At 36.6% G+C, this 10344-nt stretch overlaps 1 long non-coding RNA gene across 2 annotated transcripts; it reads right to left on the bottom strand.

The window, feature by feature from the left end:
* Positions 1-218: 218 nt before the first annotated feature.
* Positions 219-10189, bottom strand: LOC148737224 (uncharacterized). 2 transcript variants are annotated; one of them, XR_015996731.1, is made up of 4 exons: positions 7599-10189; positions 5341-6637; positions 601-704; positions 219-334 (listed from the first exon to the last, which is right to left on the bottom strand). It is a non-coding gene; the product is annotated as an uncharacterized LOC148737224 (long non-coding RNA). The 2 variants fall into 2 exon arrangements; XR_015996732.1 differs by lacking the exons at positions 5341-6637; positions 7599-10189 and adding an exon at positions 1783-5312.
* Positions 10190-10344: the final 155 nt, after the last annotated feature.

The following is a 10344-nucleotide window of genomic DNA, read 5'->3' as shown; positions in this document are numbered from 1 at the left end:
GCAAAGTACATCCTTTATAACTTCTTGAAATTTGTCATGGTTGTAGCGTTAAACTGTTGGAAATAACTTATCTTTCCCAGTTCAGATGTATATTATGGAAATTCTACAGGATCTTGAATCGATGCTTTGCGACTGGCATGAAATACTCTCATTTTTATGAGCTGTAAGGCATTAAAATAGTTTCTAAGTGTGATAAATATTTAGGCCATAAAAAGAAACAGTTTCAACCGTATGTCATTTGCACACCTCCATAATTTTACAACAAGTAGCACTATAGTAAAGAAAACTCAGCGGTCCGGCAGATACCCCAGAGGAGCTGAAAGGATATCCAAACCTAGAGAAAGCATGGATAAAGTGTGAGCTGGAAGTCCTCATACGACTGTTATTCGTGCTTTTTACCCAGTATTGTCCAATATATAGCTTTATGGCTTTATTTGGTAGTATGGGTTGAGTTTCTGGATGGAAAACTTCGACAAGGATTTCTCAAGTATAAGAAGAGAATTGCTTCAAATTCTTTATTTCAACGGTTATAGTGAGCTACAATTCGGTCGGACTAGATAAGTACTTATCTCATCCCTAAATTTTAAATAAAAAACACACCTTTAAACCTTCGCTCGATACTCAACAAAAATCGAACGTCTCGCCGAAGTTCATCGTGGTTGTTAGCTGTGTCTGAAGCATCCTGTGGGTAGCTGTTGCTGGCACTGAAAAAATACAGAAGTGATGGAATTATAGTTTGAAAGACTTAATACCTACAATGCGAAAGGAAATACTTAAATTCCAAATGAATATGTCGTCTTTGGTGGATTGAAAATGTCAAACACATGGTTTATAAAATAGACAGTATAAGAAATTGAAAATTCACCCCGGTTGAACCGGTCCAAGAAAAATGGACAAGTCTTATTCAAAACGGCACACTGTCAGTCTAAATTGACAATTTGCGCAGTTCACATCGAACTGGAAAAACCCTAGCGAAAATTGACATGGCTTTCTTGGTAAAAATGACATAATTAAGCCTTAAATATTTCGCATAATGTAAAATGATTTGGTGTCGAGCCAAACAGAGAAACTTGCTTTGTAATGATCTATGTTTTGGCACCAAACGGTTCAGCGGCACATAAAGTGATATAAACAGCAAACGCTTAGTTATATGATGGGAAACTATACCAGCGTCGAATTTGTCTTGCGTTTCTTTCTATATCTCTTTCGAGCTTTATAACAGAACATAGCACTGGTAGAATTGCTCGTAATGCCTGAGGTTGGCTTCTCATGTTGTAGCAATCACCAACACTTAAGCGCTAGAGTCGACTGTTTGTACCAAGTTCGCTCTTTTACAGAGAAAGCAGACACAGCTCGCCCAGCTGTTAAGCATAATTGGAGAATAGTCCATATCACCTAACTTTTTTTAACCAAAAGATGTTATTTAAAGTTTAAAGGTGAGTTCTTCTTTCTCCAAGAAAATGAGGAAAAAGATTACAAACTGCCGTATACGAAAAGGAAATATCTACAACTTACGTGTGAAAATCTCTCTAACACATTCACCGTTTGTACTCTTTACCAAAAGATGCTATTTCGAAAGTTAAAAAGTGAGTTCTTTCTTCGCTAAGAAAAGAGGAAAATCATAATTTACCATACACAACAGGAAATCTCCTCAACTTATGAGTGAGGATCTCTCCTAAATATTCCCCGATTAGAAAATTGTTGTAGACTAAAATCCAATTAAGAAATGGAAGGATGCTCTCATTCTACAGCCATGGCTTTTGTTGTTGTGAGCAACTTTACTTTCGAATGTAACACTTGTACTTGAGATATAAGTGCTTTCTCATGTTGCCAAACAGCCATCGAATCGATATCTCTTTTCATGACAGATCTCTCTTGGTATACCTGAGACGGCTGAAAATAAATGAAGATCAGTAATGATTGGAAGGTCGTCTGGAATTATAGCTGGGAACAAAATGCAAAAGAAGAGCATAACCTAATGATAAATTAATTCAATAATCAACTAGCTAAAGAGCTGAAAACATATTCCAACCTGAAGAGAGCTCGGAAGCTGTAAACCGCAATATCGAAATCCTTCATACTATAATGGGACTCGTCATACAAACAACCTATTTGATGTTTATAGCTTTCGTTGTTTTGTTAGTTATGCCCAACATCTGGCTTAGCATACACCACAAAGATACCAAAAAATTAGATTATTCCTTTCAATTTAGCATAAAATAGGCGGATATTCGATTCTATAAGTGCGATTTTGTCTCTTCTGCTCTACGGTGGTGAATAGCACTTGCTATTCACTCCCGAACACGCCAAACAGCGTGCGCGAAAAGCTCTATTCATTTGTGTGGTATATACTAAATAGCTTTACGATTTAATTGTGCTTCGTAGTGGTACAAATAACGCGCCAGACGAGTACAAATATCACGAGATATTTGTACCCCAGAGATTTTCGCGAAATTCGCCCGCACTGAAATAACAATTTGGCGGGTTGGATAATAAATCTCTTATAAGACGTTTTGTTGCGGAGTATCGCTGAGTATCTTTACTCGTTGTTTGTATTTTTACTCGCCCTACTGGCTTGTAAGAATACGGCACAAGTCGTAAAAACAGTCAGCGATACTACACAGCAAAACGTCTAATTAGAAATATTTATTCGTTGACATTTTCTTCTGTCTTCTGAAATCTTCAATGGGTTAAATATGGAAAGGAAACTCTCTCAGGGAATTACGTAATGTAAGTTGAGAAATGAGAAGTTCGTACCAATTCTCGGAACGTTTTCATAATTAACCTACAGTTCTGCTGCATTATAGACAAATAACTATTCTATCCAAAAGTCTAACTTAAAGAGACTTTCGTCCCTCTACTCCACGCTCAAAACGGAAATTATTGCAGAACATTAGTTCCGTGTAATTAACAGCAGTGTCTGAAGCATCCACCTGGGCAGCCATGGAACAAAATGCGTTATTAATGGTTCAGAATAATAGAATTGATAAAACCTCGGGAGCATTTGAAAGACTTCATATCAATTGTGAAAGGAAACAGTTAAATTCCAATTGAATAACTCGTCTTTGGTCGATTGAAAAATTAAAAAAAGATGGCGGAATGGTTTAGACAGTTAAAAGATTGCATCGTCACCCTGGTTGAACTGGTCCAAGAACCGCATGACTGATAAACGGATCGGAGGTGCTACTGAAATGGCAAAGCCTCAGCCGGTAAACAATTTAATGCAGTTTACTTAGACATTTTTAACCGGACAAACCCATCGACAACTGATGTCGTTTTTAAGGTAAATGTGACGAAGTTAAGCTGCCAAGGTTTAGAATAATGTAAAATTATTTAGTGCCATCCCAGACAGACGAGATTTCCGTGCAAAAGAAATCTATTGACACCAAACGGTTCCCTATCAGCGTTATGTAAAATAATGTAAAAGCTACACCAGTTGATGACTTTGTCTTGCGTTCCTTTCGACATCTTTTTCGAGGTAGGCCGGAGAAATTGGCTCCTTCTGGTACAGTAAACTTCCGCACGTGAGTAGTACGGACTTTGTTTGTTGCAAATTCGCTTCTTGCCATACATAGCAGACACTTGCTGTTTAGCATCATTCCTTTTATTAGACATCACCTATCTCTTTTTACAAAAAGTTTCTATTATTAAGTGAAAAGGTGGGCTCTCCTTTCTCAAAAAAAAAAAAAAGGAAAATAATTACAAAGTATCACGCACAGAGACAAATCCCTTCAACTCATGGGCGACAATCTCTCAAACAGTCACCATTCATAAAGAAATAATGATTTGAAAATCTAATTAATGAAAACATGATGACATTATGCACCAATGATTCCCCGGTTGTTGTTTCTGCTAATAACTTTACTTTCAGATATAATACTTATTATACTTGAGCTAAATGCATTTTTTTGCTGTTGCCAACCAGCCATTTAGTTTTTTTTCATGACATCTTTTTCGTAAACAGAAATCATTTGAAAGAAGGTGAGACATGATGTTGACCAGTAACTAATGGGTTATTAGATACAGAAATAGAACGGTGCTAATGCTAAATTAATGAGCCCAACAATTAATCAGCTAAAGCTCAATTAACGAGTCAAAATTTTGTTTCTCATTTATTTTAGACTAATTACTAACAGCTCCGCCAGGCAAAAGCAACTCGTTCAAAATATACTCTCAAACGCCAACAAGCTAATATAATCGATTAATTTCCATCGAAATCGAACGCTTCGGTCTAGCAAGATCAACTATATCTTTTGTTTTGTTTTTTCCATTGCAGGTTGTCTTTCAATCCACTTTTGCAAATGTATTGGTGGACAAAAGAATACCTATCCTTACTCTGCTAGAAAATTGGCTTGAAGTCGGAATTTTTTTATTTTTTTAGTTGAATCTGATCGTTTTCTTGCGACGAGGCTGTGTCTAATTTAGATGCGAGCAACTGCATAGATCCAGTCCCTTTTTATTCAGCGACTGGAATTAGACATGGGTACCCACAATATCACTGACATCCATTCCATGTACTCTCTTTTTTCTGTGTTTCAAAATTTTAAAAATATCAAACCTTCAATTGATAGCCATTCATGTAACCTACGAATTGAGAGTATGATTATGGATCAATGTATATTAAATCAGTTTTTGTGTCGACATAGCGCATGCTATTTTCTTCTTTCGAAATAAGTTTTCTTCTCTAAAATAGGCTTTATTAGGGCCTTCAAAATTCCTTATCTGTTGAATCATTTTTGCGCAAGGTAGATCCTTTATAACTTCTTGAAATTTGTCATGGTTGTAGCGTTAAACTGTTGGAAATAACTTATCTTTTCCAGTTCAGATGTATATTATGGAAATTCTACAGGATCTTGAATCGATGCTTTGCGTTTGGCATGAAATACTATCATTTTTATGAGCTGTAAGGCATTAAAATAGTTCCTAAGTGTGATAAATATTTAGGCCATGAAAAGAAACAGTTTCAACCGTATGTCATTTGCACATCTCCATAATTTTACAACAAGTTGCACTATAGTAAAGAAAATTCAGCGGTCCGACAGATGCCCCAGAGGAGCTGAAAGGATATCCAAACCTAGAGAAAGCATGGATAAAGTGTGAGCTGGAAGTCCTTGTAGGACTATTTTTCGTCCTTTTTATCCAGTATTGTCCAATATATAGCTTTATGGCTTTATTCGGTAGTATGGGTTGAGTTTCTGGATGGAAAACTTCAACAAGGAATTCTCAAGTATAAGAAGAGAATCGCTTCAAATTCTTTATTTCAACGGTTATAGTGAGCTACAATTCGGTCGGACTTGATAAGTACTTATCTCATCCCTAAATTTTAAAGAAAAAACACACCTTTAAACCTTCGCTCGATACTCAACAAAAATCGAACGTCTCGCCGAAGTTCATCGTGGTTGTTAGCTGTGTCTGAAGCATCCTGTGGGTAGCTGTTGCTGGCACTGAAAAAATACAGAAGTGATGGAATTATAGTTTGAAAGACTTAATACCTACAATGCGAAAGGAAATACTTAAATTCCAAATGAATATGTCGTCTTTGATGGATTGAAAATGTCAAACACATGGTTTATAAAATAGACAGTATAAGAAATTGAAAATTCACCCCGGTTGAACCGGTTCAAGAAAAATGGACAAGTCTTATTCAAAACGGCACACTGTCAGTCTAAAATAACAATTTGTGCAGTTCACATGGAACTGGAAAAACCCTAGCGAAAATTGACATGGCTTTCTTGGTAAAAATGACATAATTAAGCCTTAAATATTTCGCATAATGTAAAATGATTTGGTGTCGAGCCAAACAGAGAAACTTGCTTTGTAATGATCTATGTTTTGGCACCAAACGGTTCAGCGGCACATAAAATGATATAACTTAACAGCAAACGCTTAGTTATATGATGGGAAACTATACCAGCGTCGAATTTGTCTTGCGTTTCTTTCTATATCTCTTTCGAGCTTTATAACAGAACATAGCACTGGTAGAATTGCTCGTAATGCCTGAGGTTGGCTTCTCATGTTGTAGCAATCACCTACACTTAAGCGCTAGAGGCGACTGTTTGTACCAAGTTCGCTCTTTTACAGAGAAAGCAGACACAGCTCGCCCAACTGTTAAGCATAATTGGAGAATAGTCCACATCACCTAAATTTTTTTAACCAAAAGATGTTATTTAAAGTTTAAAGGTGAGTTCTTCTTTCTCAAAGAAAATGAGGAAAAAGATTACAAACTGCAGTACACGAAAAGGAAATGTCTACAACTTATGTGTGAAAATCTCTCTTACACATTCCCCGTTAGCACTCTTTACCAAAAGATGCTATTTCGAAAGTTAAAAAGTGAGTTCTTTCTTCGCTAAGAAAAGAGAAAAATCATAATTTACCATACACAAAAGGAAATCTCCTCAACTTATGAGTGAGGATCTCTCCTAAATATTCCCCGATTAGAAAATTGTTGTAGACTAAAATCCAATTAAGAAATGGAAGGATGCTCTCATTCTACAGCCGTGGCTTTTGTTGTTGTGAGCAACTTTACTTTCGAATGTAACACTTGTACTTGAGATATAAGTGCTTTCTCATGTTGCCAAACAGCCATCGAGTCGATATCTCTTTTCATGACAGATCTTTCTTGGTATACCTGAGACGGCTGAAAATAAATGAAGATCAGTACTGATTGGAAGGTCGTCTGGAATTATAGCTGGGAACAAAATGCAAAAGAAGAGCATAACCTAATGATAAATTAATTCAATAATCAACTAGCTAAAGAGCTGAAAACATATTCCAACCTAAAGAGAGCTCGTAAGCTGTAAACCGCAATATCGAAATTCTTCATACTATAATAGGACTCGTCTTACAAACAACCTATTTGATGTTTATAGCCTTCTTTTTTTTGTTAGTTATGCCCAATATCTGGCTTAGCATACACCACAAAGATACCAAAAAATTAGATTATTCCTTTCAATTTAGCATAAAATAGGCGGATATTCGACTCTATAAGTGCGATTTTGTCTCTTCTGCTCTACGGTGGTGAATAGCACTTGCTATTCACTCCCGAACACGCCAAACAGCGTGCGCGAAAAGCTCTATTCATTTGTGTGGTATATACTAAATAGCTTTACGATTTAATTGTGCTTCGTAGAGTACAAATAACGCGCGAGACGAGTAAAAATATCACGCGATATTTGTACTCCAGAAATATCCGCGAAATTCGCCCGCACTGAAATAACAATTTGGCGGGTTGGATAATAAATCCCTTATAAAACGTTTTGTTGCGGAGTATCGCTGAGTATTTTTACTCGTTGTTTGTATTTTTACTCGCCCTACTGGCTTGTAAGAATACGGCACAAGTCGTAAAAATAGTCAGCGATACTACACAGAAAAACGTCTGATTAGATATATTTATTCGTTGACATTTTCTTCTGTCTTCTGAAATCTTCAATGGGTTAAATATGGAAAGAAAACTCTCACAGGGAATTACGTATGTAAGTTGAGAAATGAGAAGTTCGTCCCAATTCTCGGAGCGTTTTCATAATTAACCTACAGTTCTGCTGCATTATAGACAAATAATTATTCTATCCAAAAGTCTAACTTAAAGAGAACTTTCGTACCTCTACTCCACACTCAAAACGGAAATTATTGCAGAAGATCAGTTCCGTGTAATTAACAGCAGTGTCTGAAGCATCTACCTGGGCAGCCATGGAACAAAATGCGTTATTAATGGTTCAGAATAATAGAATTGATAAAACCTCGGGAGCATTTGAAAGACTTCATATCAATTGTGAAAGGAAACAGTTAAATTCCAAAGGAATAACTCGTCTTTGGTCGATTAAAAAATTAACAAAAAAAAAAAAAAATGGCGGAATGGTTTAGACAGTTAAAAAATTGCATCGTCACCCTGGTTGAACTGGTCCAAGAACCGCATGACTGATAAACGGATCGGAAGTGCTACTGAAATGGCAAAGCCTCAGCCGGTAAACAATTAAATGCAGTTCATTTAGACATTTTTAACCGGACAAACCCATCGACAACTGATGTCGTTTTTAAGGTAAATGTGACGAAGTTAAGCTTCCAAGGTTTAGAATAATGTAAAATTATTTAGTGCCTTCCCAGACAGACAAGAATTCCGTGCAAAAGTTAAATCTATTGACACCAAACGGTTCCCTATCAGCGTTATGTAAAATAATGTAAAAGCTACACCAGTTGATGACTTTGTCTCGCGTTCCTTTCGACATCTTTTTCGAGGTAGGCCTGAGAAATTGGCTCCTCAGATTACAGTAAACTTCCACACGTGAGTAGTACGCACTGGTATCGCAGAGGTCAGTGGTTCGAATCCCGTACAGGCCTGATTTTTTTCAGGTCTGATTTTCGCTATTGCATAAATAGCGCTCTCTACTGCGAGGGTCGTGCATCATACGTATCTATAACCGCAGTTCAAAATATATGAACTTCATATATTCATAGTACGGACTTTTGCTTACTTTTTTACTTACTGTTTAGCATCATTCCTTTTATTAGACATCACCTATCTCTTTTTACAAAAAGTTTCTATTATTAAGTGAAAAGGTGGGCTCTCCTTTCTCAAAAAAAAAAAAAAGGAAAAAAATTACGAAGTATCACGCACAAAGACAAATCCCTTCAACTTATGGGCGACAATCTCTTAAACAGTCACCATTCATAAAGAAATAATGATTTGTAAATCTAATTAATGAAAACATAATGACATTATGCACCAAAGATTTCCCGGTTGTTGTTTCTGCTAATAACTTTACTTTCAGATATAATACTTATACTTGGGCTAAATGCATTTTTTTTGCTGTTGCCAACCAGCCATTTAGTTTTTTTTCATGATATCATTTTCGTAAACAGAAATCATTTGAAAGAAGGTGAGACATGATGTTGACCAGTAACTAATGGGTTATTAGATACAGAAATAGAACGGTGCTAATGCTAAATTAATGAGCCCAACAATTAATCAGCTAAAGCTCAATTAACGAGTCAACAAACAAATTGAGACAAGTTAGCTACAGTTCTACGTCAGTCTAAAATCTATCAACTTGATGATAATTTTGCGAAGAAACAGCTCACAGCTCTTTGAAATTAATAACTTGGTGAGGTTCACATAAAGTTAGATAACCCTCGCGACAACTCGTGTAGTTTCCAAGGTAAAATTAACAAGGGTAAGTCTTAAGTAACATAGCATAATGTGAAATGATTTGGTGTCAAGCCAAACAGACAAGCCAGCTTTATGTGTATATTTAGGTGTATAAAAGATCAATGAATAGACACCAAACGGTTCATTATCACTAAAAATGATATGTACTTATTGACTAGGTAGGGGGGCGGAAAGGGAAAATATTTGGCTCGAGGTCATCAGTGACGTACGGACCAAGCGCAGGCGGAGGTCCGTACATCATGACGTCATGAACGAGAGACAAATGTTTTCCTATCCTGCCCGACTTAACTTAGTCAATAATTTTTATCGTAAGACCATTGACTAAGTTTCGAAAAATTCGCTTACCTTGTTTTAGCTTAAATAGGACGCGACAGACTGGCACACGCCGGAAAACCATGAAAAAGATTATACAATAAAAACTTTTCCTTTTTTTTTTTTTTTTTTTGTCTTTCAAGAACAAAATGTACGTCAGAACAAGAAACTCAGAGGTAATCAAAAATCGTGATTTAACTTTTTATTTTTGCTCACTGCTGTCACTCTTTTTTTGAAACAACAGCGAAAAATGTTGCCATATCAGTGCACCAGGGCCGGACGGCTTTTTCCGGACCAGCCACGTCAATCTATCAGGCCCTACACTGTCAACTTTCGCTATGGCTTCTATGGGATTGTGTATGAGGGACCGGACGGGTCATATGATTATTTAACTTAGCGGCCAAAGCTTAGATATAGAATGGGAAATGCACCAGTTGTCCAATTATCTCTAGCGTATCTTTCTATAATTTTTTCGTGCTATTAGCGTCCGCTTTCGTCTCGCGCTAGAACAGAAAATACCGCACGATAGGCAGGATTTCTTGTGATACCTGAGAAGTCGGCTTCCCAAGCTATAGAAATAAAAAACACTTGAGTTTTGAGGACTTTGTTTGTTGAAATTTTAGTCTTTCACAGACATACCAAATACAGCTCTTCTTTAATGCGTGGGCGATGTGCGTCACCTTCTCTTTTTTTAGCAAGCCCTTCTTTCTGTAAAAAAATGAAAAACAAAATTACAAACTTCCCCACACAAAGAAGCAAATCTCTTCACCATATGGGCAGGGGCGACGATCTTCTTTAAACAATCCCCGTATATGAAAGAATTAGACCTTAAATCCGATTGAGAAATGAAAACATGATTGCATTCTACA

This window comes from Stylophora pistillata, chromosome 2 (assembly GCF_964205215.1).
Source record: "Stylophora pistillata chromosome 2, jaStyPist1.2, whole genome shotgun sequence".
Taxonomy (NCBI): Eukaryota; Metazoa; Cnidaria; class Anthozoa; order Scleractinia; family Pocilloporidae; genus Stylophora; species Stylophora pistillata.
Note: the sequence above shows the minus strand (reverse complement) of the source record. Positions and strands in the feature narration are given on the sequence as shown.